Source organism: Falco naumanni, chromosome 7 (assembly GCF_017639655.2).
Source record: "Falco naumanni isolate bFalNau1 chromosome 7, bFalNau1.pat, whole genome shotgun sequence".
In the NCBI taxonomy this organism is placed as follows: Eukaryota; Metazoa; Chordata; class Aves; order Falconiformes; family Falconidae; genus Falco; species Falco naumanni.
Genome location: NC_054060.1, coordinates 17,248,944 through 17,265,071, shown reverse-complemented (window position 1 = coordinate 17,265,071; position 16,128 = coordinate 17,248,944).

The window sequence follows — 16,128 nt, the reverse complement described above, 5'->3', positions numbered from 1 at the left end:
TTAATGCTTAGTGCTTTGTGGTTTAGAAAACAGAGATGATCTGCTGGGGTGACACATTGGGTCTTCACTGCAGCTGCAGGTTTGAAGTCTTGTTCTTCCACGTGCTCTGAGGTTCTCATATGCTTCTTGATTGTCATCTGGGAATTCTTCAGGAAAGAAAAGGAAGGGCTGACTTCTCAGACTCCCCCGTGCTTCTGCATATTTCCCTGCAGTCCAGTCTCTAAGTCTTTTTCACAGCCAATTCTTAATATTTCTGCCACTGCCTCTATTATCTGGACCAACCATAGAAGGATCTTCGCTTCTTGTCACTTATCGAAATGGGTTTCATAGAGGCTGTCCTCATCCTGGATATCTATAAGATCCTCAGGGACTAACTGCATTTTTTGTGTTTTGAAGTCCATCAAACTAGGATGCACTGGTTGACTGATTTCTGTTCCCTGTAAGAGCCAGTTTCCTGAAGTATTTCGAAAAGGGTATGTCTTAGAACAAAACCTTCTGTGAAAGAATGCTCAGAGCTGAATATAAATCTGGCATTTAGCAACACAGAGGGCATTAAGCCTATACAGTGAGAAACAGTTGTGTTTAATATTATTTTGTGACATGGGAGTAGAAAAGAAATCATAGAAGAATCTACAGTACCTAATTTTGAGGGTTTGATAGTTTTCCTTAGACATTATTGCCTTCAAGGTTTTGTAGTTTTGTATTTCTGCTGTCTCTTCTTCAAGCAATAGATGAAGTTTATAATCTTTTGTTCATTTTGACCTAAGTCACTGTGCAAAGGAGCTGTACCAAAGATTTACAAGTTTAGGTATTTATTTTGGGCACCTCCACACTGGTGCAGGTGAGATAGGTATATATTTTCGGATGAGAGTGAGGATTATGTCTATTATTGGCTGTTAATTGTGGCAATATTATGCCAGAACCTATAAAACTCTGATATCGGACTCTTTTTGCACGGACACCCCATGGTCTTGATAAAATTTCCAATACCATTATTTTTCACAGTGCTTTTCTGTATTTCCTTCTCTAATTTCTCTTTTGTATGTATCCCAGGAAATATATATGTTTGGATGGGGTTAGTTATGATAATTTGTGCAGATTTATTGACTTTCAAAACATAAAATGGCTTAAAGTGTTGTTTTGAAGTATCAGTAACAGATGTTATCTTGCCATTATCAGAGCTGGCAAAGTATAAAAAGAACCTCTTTTACACTAGTAATAAACTTCTGGGAATTTGTGTTTAACAGCTGTACCTTGAGCAGGCACATTTTAAATGACTTGAAAATTTGCCAATTTGTTTCCATGCACGTAAAAAGGAAAAACATTACCACAGACAACGCAGCTCCAAATGCTTGTCTTGAAATCTAGCGCTATACAGTGTGATCTACAGACATTATATCCAAGTTTGTAATGTTTTCTTCTTTGATAAAACTTGATAAAAGTCAAGTTTCATCCAGTATTGAATTTTTATGATTACTTAGAAATGTCTGAAAGTTTGTTTCAGAATTGCTGCTGACAAGACCTTTTAACTACGGAAGCGCATTAAATTCACTATAATCATAATAAAATTGTTAGATTTATATTATAAAACAACTATGTTACTGCCTGTGAAATACTATGAAAGAAAAAAGGAAATAAAGATTGCCTATCTTAAATAGTAGGAAAACAGTGATTAATCATCCTGTTCATGTAAACAGGGTTATTGTTCTTTTTATAACACGACATCGAGCCAAAAGTATGTGATTGATTTTATAAATCAGTCACTACCCTGTTCATACCATCATTTTTTTTCTTTTAATGCACTCTGCATTAATATCCTGCCTCTGGCTTGTTTCATTGAATTTCTTCCTTGCCAGTAGAAAGTAAGCAGCTATGTATGTTTGAAGGCAGTAAGCACTTCTCTGCAAAACAACTCACTGGAAAAAAAAAAAAAGCAGCAGCAAAACACAAGAGAAGGTAGAATTTTGGGAGCTTCCAGTGGGAATTCAGTGATAAGCACAATAAGTTTGTATTGTGTTTGGAACTGAAGAGTTAGATTTTCTGTTAGGCTTTCAGAAATTGCTCCTGCAATAATAGCTTTACTGCTGTTAAACCTCTCGCATAATATGCAACACCTTTCTGACTCTTTATAAGGATTTCCAATATCTAGCAATGGTAGATAACACTCAAGACTGCATCCTGACCTTCAGCTCTATGACTGACTAGGCCATTTTTTCACTGTCCTTGCGTCCTTGTGAAGCACTAAGCTTTTTCTCAGCCTTTGTTTTTATTCTGATTGCTAACCAGGCAATAATTCAGCTAGCTTCTTACTTGGACGTAGAAACAAGGAATTTCAGCAAGACGTAAAGCCAGAAACTTTGAACTACATTTTGAATTACAGTTTGAATTCTGTTTTATTTGTGTTAAACTATTTATTGACCCCCATGTGCTGGAGCAATCCATAATCCAATTTATAAATTCGTAATAATTATGATAAATAATTAAAGTACAGATTTGTTTGTTGTCACTGGGCCCCTTTACTTAACGTATTTTTTCTTGATCCATTAGTAAAATGTTTTTTCTACTTTATGTCACTGTACCCCTGGTCTTGTAAGAATGAAGATACTGGGAGCATACATTTTAATAGGCGCTGGATCAAGAATATATTGATAAGAGTATCAAATTATTTTCTAGTAGTCTGTAAAGATCTTTTAACTTCTGTTATCTATTGAGACCACCTACTTTGGTCTGTCTTGTACTGTTGATATGGATTGCTATGTTTAAGTTGCTTCTAAAGTTTCTCTGGGAAGTCCTTTTATCCTCACAGTTGTTGGTTTGCATTTGATAACTTCTAATTCTTTCTACCAATATCCAGGGTCTACATCCTAATCACTCTCAACATGACCTCCTAATTCTGGAAGGGACAAGTTGTTGGCTAAGATTTATTTAATTTCTTTTTTCGTGATGAAGTATCTCCATTTAACATCCAGTATCTTTCATAAGTGCATATATTTCAGAATATGTCTCTTTTCCTGCCTCATGTCTTAGATCTCCACTTCTATCCAGCCATGTGTTAATAATATTTGTGGGGTCAGTAATTCAGATTGGTCTTGACAATGGGCCCTTTCAGATGTCCTCATACTGGTCTGTTAAGTCATGATGCCTTGGCTTGATTTGTTGTTGACACTGCAAGAAACATCTGGAATTATACTGAAGTGAACCTGAAGAAATGCAGTATAAAATCATCTTGCAATTCTTCTGTTGTACATTTCTGGAAACACCATGGTAAGTGAATTGCATCAAGAATCTCTTGTTCCATTTTGGTGACAGTATGGTATAGTGTTTATCTATCTGTGTATTTTTAGAATTTCATATTCTTTGTGTCAGGAAATTAGTCTTGTTATCTGTTAAGAAACCTTAATTTCATATTAATTTCAACACATCTGGTTGAAAGATTATGGTGCCTCTGATAGTCTTTTTAATTATTCTGCCTTCAGTTTCTGGGCTTTATTCTATAAGCCTACCAATCTCTGCTCCACGTAAAGTTTATATAAAAGCTATTCTTCCGCCTTTTCTTGTGCAACTTTATACTTCTATTATACCTCTGGATCTTGTGAAAACTATTGATTTTAGAGCAGTGCCTTTCTCACATTGTGCCCTTTCCTACATCTGAGTTTCATACCTTATAGTGCTTCCAAAACCTTAGTCTTGCTCTTAAGACTCATAACTGACTTGGAAATCATTTCAGTACCAACTTGCCTGTGTATGCACCCATTTATTTTTTCTTAGAGTATACAGCACAACACTCATGTGTCTATCCCTCTCCTTATGTTGTAGATCCCTAGGATGTTCTCCCCAGGAAAATATGAGCCTCTTTCTCCATTAGTCCAGCTGCTTCATTGCCAGGGCAGTTGGACAACATCTGGTGTGCGTATGTACATCCAGTGAGACTAAGATGACTGCAGAATCCCAGCTGAGCCAGGAACATTGTTGCCACCTGGAAAAGCCCTTAGACCTTTGTCATTTGCCCAGTATGCGAAATGTCTCTCACTTTCATTGTAGTGCAGTGTACGTGCTCACACTCAGGAAAACTAGCCTATTCCTTCTCTTCAGTTATGTATTGTTTTATTTTATGGGATTATTTAACATCTGCTGGTAAACAGCTTTTACATAGCAAAAGGTGGAAGATGGCATGGTCATGTTGAAGTAGCAGGCAATTTTGGGTTTTTATGTTTGGAATGGAAAAAAGGCCAACAGCTTACTACTAACCACATGATCAGAGTAGTTAAATGGACAGCCACATATTTAAAGCTGTGGCAGTAGATGTGGGGCTGTTTGTTCAGTGCTATCCCATCACAGAATTACACAGCTCGCTGTGGTTGCAGTCTGATAATTATTATTGATTCGCTCTCAGGCTGTCAATCTGGGGACAGCGCTAAAGCAGTCCATGATGGACAGAAAGAGGATTGGACAGCCACCATCCAACGAGGAAACTTCATCTTGAAAATGAACTTAGATGAGATGGTGCTAGTGGATAAGGGTAATTGATGATTGTTTCAGAGTCGAAGAAGGGAAAAAGGAGAGATAAAAAATTCCTCTTTGGCATTCATCCTTAGTGTCCTGTGACACTCCAGGGACTGTCTGCAAACTCTATAAAGTTTAAAGTTTCTATTTTCAGTGTTTAGCCAAATATACTGCTCTTGCTATTAGTACTAATTAGCTTAGGGTCACCAGGATCCATGAGAAAGGCAGGACAGTACCTCAGGGAAATAACTTTTCCCAACCCAGACATATTATCTTGATCTACTTTTGAGTTCCTAAACATAAGCAAATCTTAGCACTTTTAGGCTGGTTAAAGCACTTAATACTCAAGATGTAGATATTAGCGCTATGGATCACTATACTAAAGCCTTGTACAAGCAGTGATGAGAGTTATACATTATATTTTAAAGCATCTCTTTATAAATATATAGTATAAATACTAGAGTATTTCTTTATAAATCTGCTCTAATTAACTGTCAACTCGTGAGAGAGTAAACAGTCATAATAGAAGTGCTAGGCAGTGTAAGCTATCCAGATTTTATGATGTGGTTGGCCTTTGTATTTTTAGAACACCATATAAAATGCTTGAGATAGAGCAATGAGTGCCAATGAAATTAAAACCTACCTACACGTCTTGATCTATCCTTTAAGCTGAATTCTGCCCATGCTTTTATTTCAGCACTGATAATGCTTCATGTAATTTCCTTTGCTTTTTTTACTAAGGTAGGTTGAGCTGTTGTGTTTCAGTTGGGGATTATCCTTGTTGGTCATCTTGCATGTATACAGGACCTGGAATCACAAATCTCCTACAAACTCCAGAAATCACAGTGTGTGAATTCAAAAGTGCCAGCTGGAAGGAAGGACTATTAACTTGGCTGCCGGCTGGTAGGGAGTATCTCTGAGCCTCTCCTGAAAAATAAACCTCTGAGCAGAGGGGAGCAAATGCGGGCCCTTCCTTCTTCAGAAACACCAGATTTACTCTGATATAAGTGCTGTGGAAAGAAAACTGGATAAATAAAGATCTTTTGTAGCTCTGATGTCTTCAGCAGGCAGGGAGTGCTCAGACCTTCTCCTCCTCCTTGGCAGGGCAGCAAGGAGGTTGTTTGCAGCCCCAGGATTTGAGGTGAACACTGCTGGCTTGCTCATAGGGGTGACTTCTTACTGGTTCTTGTGTATGAATATTTTCCTTATGTTACCTTTCAACCTAGCAGCTGCTGTATCAATGTAAGTATTTTCCCTAGTATTTCCTTGTCATTTGACTGCTGTAATATTAAACATCAGTTGTAACTGAAAGGGACCATGTATTGGGGAAAATTCACTTGGATTTTCATATAAGCCCCAATCTTAAGTGCCTAAGCTATGAGGCCAATCTTTCAAGATTTTTAGAGAGGAAGAGGTGGACTCCTGCAGAGGACAAGTCTCAGCAAGTGTCTAATTTATGTGAGTTAACTCAATTCCTTGAAGAGCTTTTCTGTCCTCTCACTATGTAATCAGAGATTGTCAGTAAGAGCAGAGATCTTAAGGCAGCTCAGATGAACAGCAAAAGCAACCCTTCCTTTCTGGTGTCTGTCATTGCTTCCAGCTGGTGATATCATCTTCCACAAAACAGTATGGAAGAGTGAAATGCAACCAAGAATGTTCATCTCCCTTCCTGACCCACTCAGTAGACACATGGAATGGCACATCCACACTTACTGGTGGTGGAAGGAAAAAAAGGATTACTGCCAGGGCCACAGGGCTGCCTAAAGGAGTGCCAGCAGAACGGAAGGTGTAAGCTTGGTGAGAAGGATTTATAATCTTCTTTGCAGGTAGCAAGGAAGGTTTATACTCTGGCATATAGGTGGAAAATGGTTAATCCTGCTTTCCTTTGATATTCTTTCTCTTTAGGTGAACTTTCAGATAAAGCAAAATTATATTAAACTTTTCACTCCTGTACTTCAGAAATAGCAGAACCACAATATTTCAAACCTGATAAACATTTGCAGTCAGTCTGGGGCTAATTGTACCAGCCATCAGCTGAGACGAGTAAGTTTATCCTCAAATTTTATGATAGAGCAGATAGAGCTTTGAAATTAAATTGCCTGAATTTATGTGGGGAAAATGAGGACTGTGATGGAAAGGACATCATTCTTTCATTTGTGACTCCAACATTTCCAGGGTTTACCTGGATTGCCTGAAGAATTAGCTAGGGCAGATGATAAGGCAAGATCTTCTGTGTGGCCACTTTTTTCAGGTATCTCGAAGGCTTCTAAATGCAGTTGTTTTCTTAACTTGGCTCCATGATCCCCTACTGTCCACAGTGCAAATTAATGTTTGAATTATTCCTGCTCTTCTGATTAACATCATCTTTGGGAAGTTAATACTGTGGAATGCACAGAGGAACACTGTGTAAAGGTTCTCTCCTATCTAATCCCTTTGCATACTGTCCCTACAAAGGCTAAGGATGAGACCAAGAGAAATTTTCTTGTTTGCATCCAGGGAGAGTCACATAATGCTTGCTCTGGTACAGCACCTTGGTTGCTGTTCAAACCGGCCACGGCTTTACCAGAGTCCCCAGAGCAACAGTCTGAGCCTTCAGCAGCAGGAAAGGGCCTGAGCAGGGTGTGAGAGGAGCCCTGTTCTCACAGCAGACACAGTAATGCCATAGCCCATCACGATCCATGTGTGCAAAGTGAATGTGTTTTCTAAAGAGGATTACCAAAATGTCATATTGGAGTGAACAAATCAAGCCAAGCCTCCCCAAAGACTGACTTCTTTAAAGCTGTCGTAATTAGCAAGCATTTTAGGCAAGATGTAGAGATTATGGTGTTCTTTGTATTTGGATCTTCTATTTCATTGGCCCTAGGTGGTGCAGTTTTACTTCCCTGCTTTGTAGTTAAAGGCAGAGCTAGATGTGGCATTAGCAAGAACATCAGACTGAACACAATGGGACACAACTGAGGTACGAAACAGAGCGTGCCCTCCATGACCAGAGAGGCTGTCCAAATGTTGACAGTTTGTTTACCAGGGGGTTTTAGTATGGGTCAAGGGATATTTTGAACTCTTCCAGGCTGCCCCATTGTGTTTGCATATACAACTGCTTGTACTGAATGGCTATGATGGTCTGTATCTTAGAAGACCCTCTTTTACTCAGATTTGCTGACTTTCATGGTGATGGCAATGTCTGCCTAATCTCCCGTCCTTTCCTGGAAATTGTGAATTGAATAAGGCTGTGTAAGCTGAAGAATTGTTTCTCTGATAAGATTGTGGTTTTTCACTGTTGATATTAATTTGTATCTTTATTATTTATATTAACTAGCTTTCTTGGCTATCCCTACTTGCGGCAACAATAACTGCTAGTCCTGGGTCTGGGCCAAGCTGCGTAAATGCCAGGAGAAAGCAGTCAGCTGTCCACAGACTATTTGTGTGCCACTCAGAAACAGCTTGGATATCACTGTAGGTACTGCAGCCTTGGAAACATTGGCTTCAATTCCTTGTCTTATGACAGGGTTACCTTGTGACACAAGCTATTTGTTTGCAGCCCCCTGTACCAGCCAGGCTGCAACCAAGGAACTGAGCTATTCTCGGGGCACTTCAGGGGGAGGGCTGTGGCTCAGAGAAATGCAGTTCCTCCCATCTTTTTTCTACTGGCCCGCAGAAAGGAGCTGTGGCTCTAGAGATGCTCACTTCTAGGAAATAACATCCCATCTTGTGAGCTTGTCAGCCTGGCTCTGCCCAAGCCTCTCAAATCACTCCTAAAATGAGAGAGGTGAGGGGTCTCTGAGGCCACATGAGGGTTGTGTGCTGTGAGGAGCAGGTACAGGAGGCTAGAGCAACACGTTTTACTCTCCTGCATAGGTTCATAAAGAAGATCATGCTCTGACTTTAGGGGCCGTTTTCTCCATTTATAAGCTGTGACTTGAGGACTTCAGCAGGAGCTAGTCCCATGTCCTGGTAAATTCTTCCGAAGGCAACATAGAGGAGTAGAGGTGAAGGCATGACAATAGCAGTGATGGCTGTACTCCAAATGCCGTGCCAGAGTAGAGGAATAATTGACTGTATTGGCCAAATGACAGGAGATCGCTGTGCTCTGACAGGGAAGCGTATGCCCCTCTCACTCATAACCACTGGAAATGGGAAATGGTGGGTATTCACTGAAACGAGTAATACGAGAAAGAGACTGTTCCATCAGTTCCTTTGAAGAACACCAGTGATTAATGGGTGTCAGCATCAATATTTTCTCCTAGCACAAAGACTGCCTGTGTGCTCTTAGTTGTGAGGGGTACAAGGTTACAAACTGGTGTGTGGGGTGTATTTTCTGGAAACTAGAGGCCTGCAATTGCTGGGAAGAAAGCTGCAGCTGAAAATATTGAATTTCTCTAGATCCCTAAGCAGACCTGCAGGTATAATAATTGATCACAGAACACTGTAGGCTGGTCTGAGATGTGCAGAGATGAGGCAGAAAAAGGCACCATTCCTCAGCTGCCTCGTTCTGCTTCTTGCTCCATCATGCTGTTTGTGTCACATCTGCTGTTCTGGGTTTTTCAAGAATCTCCTATGCCTCTGACCATCATGTGACATCTATTGCCAGATGATGACCGTCACTAGAGGCTCACCTTTGTATCTGTGTGCATATGCATTTTGTTAATACTGTAGTGTTTTAGATGAGTCCTTTGAGACTGAGACACCATTATTCCATTATTTTTCTCTTACAGTACCAATATAGTATTCTGTGCACTCATCGGGAAGCAGGATTTTTTTAGGAATTAGGAAGCATTTTTTCTAAGGCTCGGTGGTCTAAAAGTAATGTTCTGCACTGAGTAGTGTAAAAAGTGTCAAAAGTTTTTTAAGTAGCAGTATTGCTGCTCTCCTAGAACAGGGTAATAATCCAAACTAAGACTCCCATGCCACTGTAGGTATAGAAACCAGTGTGATATTTATTCCTTACGTGTTGCAACTCTGAATAGTCAGATATTCCACAGAAGCGCTGTCTCCTGATTTCTGACCTGATTCAGTATTGGGGGTGGGTACCAGCCTCATGAAAGAAGAGCACAATAATCCTATAAATGGTTGGGACACACTTGTACATCATTTGAATTGAGACTGTGTCAGTCAGCAGGTAAGCAGTTTTGTAATAGAAAAGAAGCTGGTTTGTGGGAGCTACCCTGCAGTCCCACCACTTGGAGCAGGTGTTACGATAAGATAATGGTCTCTTGTAGTAACCCTTGTGAATCACAATCCTTGAGGAAAAAGTAGGGACAAGCCCTTCAAATTGGGTTTCAAAAGCATATAAAGAGTTGACCTTACAGAGGTAGTTCAAGGAATAACCTAATCTTTCTGTCCCATATCCCCCCATGTACAAAAGCTTGCCTGAAATTGAAAGGGGGGGGCAGGGGGGGAGCGAAGCTTGTAAAAGCAATGTTGATACCAAATAAAGAGACTGGTGTCCCCACAAAATCATTTTACAGCCTCTCTCTGCAATCTGCAGAGGATTACAGGTTTGCAGCATGTTTATATCTGGCTAAGACCAAGGAGGGTTTGCTGCAAAATGGTTATCAGTGTAGAATCAAGGCATAAACAACAGCACTGAAGTAAAAAGCCTAATGATTTGAATGAATTGAGTGGGAGAAATGATGTGTCTTAAAGACAATGTTGCTTCAAGAAAATATATTTTCTGCTGTGGTTTTTTTCCCATTATTAAGTTATAGTAAGCTCATATATACTCACAGACTTGCCTTCTGCAAAACTAACATAATTTTAACAATTAAAGATTGAAGTGTGGACTTCTGAGATGATCCCTTATGACCTACACTTTATTAGATTTATGTTACCTTTTGATATGTTCTATTTGCTGGAAGCCCCAGCATCCTATCATTATGATTCAAACAGGCTTTGCTCTCTGCTCACAAATAATTGATGCTCCCTTTGCACAAGGCATAGTTTTCAGCTGATAAGCAGCAGGGTAATTGGCACCTTCACAGGATATTAGGCAGGGGAAAAAAAGCATCACACTTAGCAGACAGGAAGCAGACAGGAGAAGGTAACCAAATAATTGTGGCAGTGTAATCAGGGCTAAATGCTACTTGACAAGCTCTATATGTTTGCACTTCCTGTAGTAAATATTAAGATTTCTATTTATCAGCAGAGGGGTGGAGGGGTGGGAGGGGGGGTGCCTTTGCTACATGAACATTTGTAAGAGAGGTGCATTGTTAGCAGTATCTGTATTGAATATGGTTTATTCATTTAAAGACACCATGCAGTTGTAAACACATCTGTGTGAAGCATCTCTGTGGTCCCATGTTAGCTAGTGGGTGTGACATAATTAACAGCACTGTCATATCAGATAGGTGGCTATGAATAATACTAAATTGCAATGGATTCCTGTGCAGCTGCACGTTACACATTGTGTCTACAGGCTTGCAGCCTTAAAAACAAGAAAAATTAAGTGTATTTGAGGGAGCCAAGAAATGCTTTCAAGTCTAAAGTCTTACTCTGATGCAGATAAAAAGCTTCTTGGCTGCAGTCACTGGCAGTGTCACTGTGTCTATCGAAATATTTTTAGTTTGTTTGACTTTGCAATGCTATTCTGGTACGACTTTTGTGGTGTCCAGCAGCTAATAGCTATACATTTATTTTGAAATTATCCTTTCAAGTTCAGCCATGTACCTGTTAAGACTAAAACCGTCGAACAAATGAGTCATATCAAATGTGCAATCTCATCAAATTTAGCTTCTTGAGCTGTGGCTGGTATTTTTAACAAGTGTGGCATTTCTCACCGGTAATTGCTTTTTCTTTATTTTCTTTGTATAGATTATGGACTTCATAGTAAATGTATTGGTGCATCTTTAATCTTGCGAGTCACTCAGATACTACACTGAGTGCACTGGAAATGTGTATAAATAGAAAGGTTAAAAATAAGTGTAACTATGTAATGCCATGCAGTATTTCTAGCAAAAATATTTGTTTACTAAGATCTACTTTTATTAGCCGCTACTTACAACTTCCTTATATGCTGTGTGAGTGTGTAAGGGGAGGTGAAGGTTCTATTAACAAAATAATTTGGTGATGAACTAGATTCTATTTTCCCTACATAGACCAATTCCTAACCTTTAATAGTTATTAAAATACCCTTTTAAATGTCTACAGAGCACCAATATATATGTATGAGGTTTAATTATTACTATAGGGTTACAAAGGCTGTGATGGTGTATTTTATTAGATAAGAATAAGGAGTGTCAGTGGAAATAAGACCTATCACATTATAGAACAGCTCATTCCCAAGACAAGCACTTGTGTCTGTCCTGATGATGGTGTTGCTGTATTTGTTTTCCAATTACATCTTGAGTGAACTCAATAGAGCACAAGGCATGATGGGAGAAATCGCCTTTCACTGCAATTACTCTTCGTGGTCTGCCCAGAAACAGGGGAAGAAACATTCTTACTTACTTTACCATCCTTACCTGATTTCCGAGTACATTCCTCAGTACTTGCACATAAACGTGAACCTGCAGCAAAAGGAGCCACTAGCAGAGCTCTCTCTGGTTTGGTCCTGTTTCTCACTTGCATGCACAACAGTTACACCAGAGAAGAGGATTGATTTCTCCAACCAATTATGCTTAAACATGCTAAGCTTGTTATTGAGCTACATTGTTGTTATGTAGAACACTGTGCTTATGTGGTACAGCACTTTCCACTGATACTAATTATTAAATGAGTTCTTGCTGTCTTCACAACGCACAGATGGTGACAGTCTAGGTCTGAGTAACACACATAGGGAGGCAGTGTGTGGTAACTCTTCATATAGCCTATAGTTTGGGTAGTTATGGCTCTGTGTGTCTCACTGTAGTACTTGTCAGAATTAATATTTTAAGAGCTCATAAATTTGTTAGAATATCAAACTTCACTGAGTTTTCTTCTATGGATGTAACATCTCCAGAAATAACAATCTGTTTTGAATCAGAAAGCAAACATTCGATTTTTCTCTTCTGGGCAGAAATATAAATACCAGTTTTGTTGGAGAATACTCTCAGTTCCATCTTCAATATTAAGACAATTAAGTTTTTTTCCAGAGTTGTGGAGTGTCTACTATAATTATAGAACCTTCTGTTCCATTTCTAAAGCTTTATTTAACCACTTCATTGTCTTGGCCTCTTATGACATGTCATATATGGACTATTGGCATATGTGTTTGTTTATGTGTGCAGAAGCCTTACTTGCTAGCAGTTTGCAGCATTCCCTAGGTACTACATTGTACTGTCATTACTCTCGTGCTACTCAACAACCCAGCTGCTGAAAAACAATATTTCTGCAGCTCTGATTTCACAGACTAAACTAATACCAGCCCACGGAAAGCCTTGCTGCTGTAGATCACCAGGCCACTGCATGAGGATCCGGAGCTGAGCTCCTGTTGCAACTGCATGCATGGTTCACTGTGGTCTGCCCCTCCAGCCCCTGCTGTTATCCCCACTGTGCTCTGAGGAATATGAGGCTCCTCTAATACTCCTTGAATATCCTTGGAGTCTGAAGGGGTTACCATAGCATTTAGAGAAATTAATCCAGGAAGGGGTTATCTCAATACGCTCTACTCTTCAGGAGGAACAGTCTATTACTTAGTGCTTAGTCTGTCTTTCTCCTGTGTCTCTGCTTGACAAAAGTAAAGCGTACACAGAAAGAAAAAAAGTTTTAGCATCTACTTTGATGGGCAATCCTGCCACACAAGGCAGAGCACCTCCCCTTCAGCTGGAAAAGGATGGAGGAAACAAAGCATGCAAGTCATCAGATCCAGAATGAGACCAGTTTCCCTCAGTCTGTGCAGCCACAACTTATCTGTTGCTACCACTGGTAGAGTAACACCAGGCTGAATATGTGCACTGTTGTCTTCTCTGTCTTGTTGAATTGACCATTTGGAAAGAGAAACACAGCCATGGGGGTTGCACCTAGATTTTTGCCTCTAATTTGCAGCATGTTGATGCCTGTGGCGAGCTGAGAAATACCTTCTAAAATATATGCTCTCATGTGTTAAATTATGAGGAGGACTTAAAACACAGCCCTGTGGTGTTGGTCCTTGCCACAGATGTAACTCTATATTAAGAGACTGTGCTAATAAAGGAAATATTACTTTTCCTCACACAGGACATTAACCCTGCATTGCTCAGACAAATAAAACCATAAATTAAGGTGTAATTTTAGTTATAACAAGAAACATACCCTAGCCTAAGGAAGAAAAATCTACTTCAGGCACCATCACAGCATTTGCCTTGGACAGCTGAGATTGAAGTTACAGCCCGTAGTAGTGTCCAGCCTTGTAGCACTCCCCATGGCCATGGGCACAGCAGGGGCCTCTTGCCTTGAGGTATCAAGGGCTACAGGACCCCCAGCTCTAGAGAATCCTTGTGCTTTGGTCATCCTTTTCCTGCCGCGGCTGCTGTTTGAGGCAGTCTTTTGCAGTATTTCTCTATTGCTGGCAGGAATCCTAGTCAAGATATATATTGTGGCTATACTGCACGAGCAGCCTCCTAATCCAGTAAAAGTGACAGACTACTTAACAGTTTTTACAGACATTCATTCATATGTCGTGCTTTTTTTTCCCCCTACATCCTGAGTGTAAATTAGGATGATACTTTCAATGCCAGGATGACAATTTGGCATCCTTGATATGATGTGCATTATTGGAACAAGGGAAGGCAGAGCCGGCCTGTTTAGATCAAGAGAATACTTAAAAGGATATTTACTGTTCTTCCAAAGTCATCATTAAGCTCAACTAGTATTTGTTAAGTTGTTTGAGGTTTTTAGGTGAGTACTATGTTATTTACTTACTATTACTATTTATATGGTAATGAAAGGAGGGCTGATCTTGTGGTTGAATCAGAAGCTGTAGAATCAGGAGATGTGGCTCTATGTCACAACTCTGCCAAACTTTTTTTTTTTCTTTTTGGTGACAAGTTATTTAATCTCAGTGTCTCAGTTCTCCAGCTATAAAATGGGAATAATAACGGTGCCTTGTTCCCAGGTTTTGCTTGTCTTATTATCGATAACTGCATTCTCTTTGGGGGTTAGACTTTCCCTTGCTTAAAGGCTTAACACAAAGAGATCCTAATCTCAGCTACTTTAATACAAATAACAGCTACAAAAAATAGTGCTATTACTACCTGGGCATCAGCATGACTTGTGACATCAATATAATGCTGACAAGCTCCTTACCTCTCAGGATTTGCTTTGCCCATCTCTGCTCCTAATCCTAATGCATTCAGTCCTGCTGGTGTGGAAAAACATCTTCATGGTTAATACTCCTCCCTCATGAAAGGAACATTACTCTAGTTTTCTGCCTATCTCTGCTTGTCAGGATGAGCTGCTGGCATTATATCCTGCATACATCATTGCTTAGTTGTTATACTCAAGGAAGCCATTAGTTAGTCCTGGTATTTATTTCTCTGTGTGTCCTTTTATAGAGGTTCACTTCTTTTGAAAAGAGCAACCACCTCCTCTCACTTTTAAGCTTTTGCTGCAACACCTTTTAATGTGGCACAATACTACCAGCTCCTCTTCCTTCTCCCCTTTCACTAGTCAGCTTTAGTAGGTTTGCACAGGCCTTTCCTCTAACAGTAGAATGAAAATAGCAAAAATATCAGCATTGAGCTTATCTGTTTTTTCAGGGCAGAGCTCTTGGAGCTCTCAGTTGAGAAGACTGCAAGATCTTCCTTGGATGTTCTTGAGGATCATATTGCCCTATAATCAGCCTCAAAAATGCCACCACCATCTCCAGGTAACTGGGCACCAGAAGTGGAGCCAGGCCTCTGGATAGTTACCCCGTTTGCAAACCTGCTCTCATTTCTGGACTGGACACCCAAAGGATTTCAGGTCTATTTCAGGGGTCCTCAAACTTTTTAACCAGGGGGCCTGTGCGCGGATGAAGTGGCAGGGAGTCATCTGTGGCTGCTTGGTTTCCCCCCCCCCAACCCCTGGCGGGCGGGGGGGGCTGGTCTATTTGGTCTAGAGCATCCTCTGTGGGCAATGTGTATCCTGCCCTAATACAGTGACGCAGACTGTAGTAATCAGGTCTATTAACAGGCTAGTTCTCTGCTAATCCTTGTTAGCAAGAGAATGAAACACATATTTATTCAGGAGTGGATTTTTCTAGCAAGGCTAGTGAGCTAAATGACAGTGAAGTCCACCTCTCTATTACAGAGTCTTAAAAGATCTAAAATAATAGAAATGAAAGCTACCATTAAAGAAAATTTAGGGCCAGGTTAAATGCTTTTATGATGGGTAGAACTATCATAAATTAAAGTATTTCATAGTGTTTATTACAGTTTCAGCCAAAGGAAATAATAAATGCAATGACTGGCTGATTAAAAAATATCCCATTGGCTAAATTATTAGTGGGCAGTGACCCTAATTAACAGGGTAATAAACCTGAAGATTTGCTTATGATGCAGCTGTTGAGACACCACATGCTCCAAGGTAGAGTTTGCCCTGAAAATGAGAAGGAGCCCAAGGTTCCTGGAAGAAACAAACCAAACAAAAAATTGGTTGATGAGAGTCCCTGGGTTACTGGAACTGACACTACATTGTAGGTTGCAGACCATAATTGTCCAGTAAATTTATGGCTTGGGTAATAAGAAAAGGCTA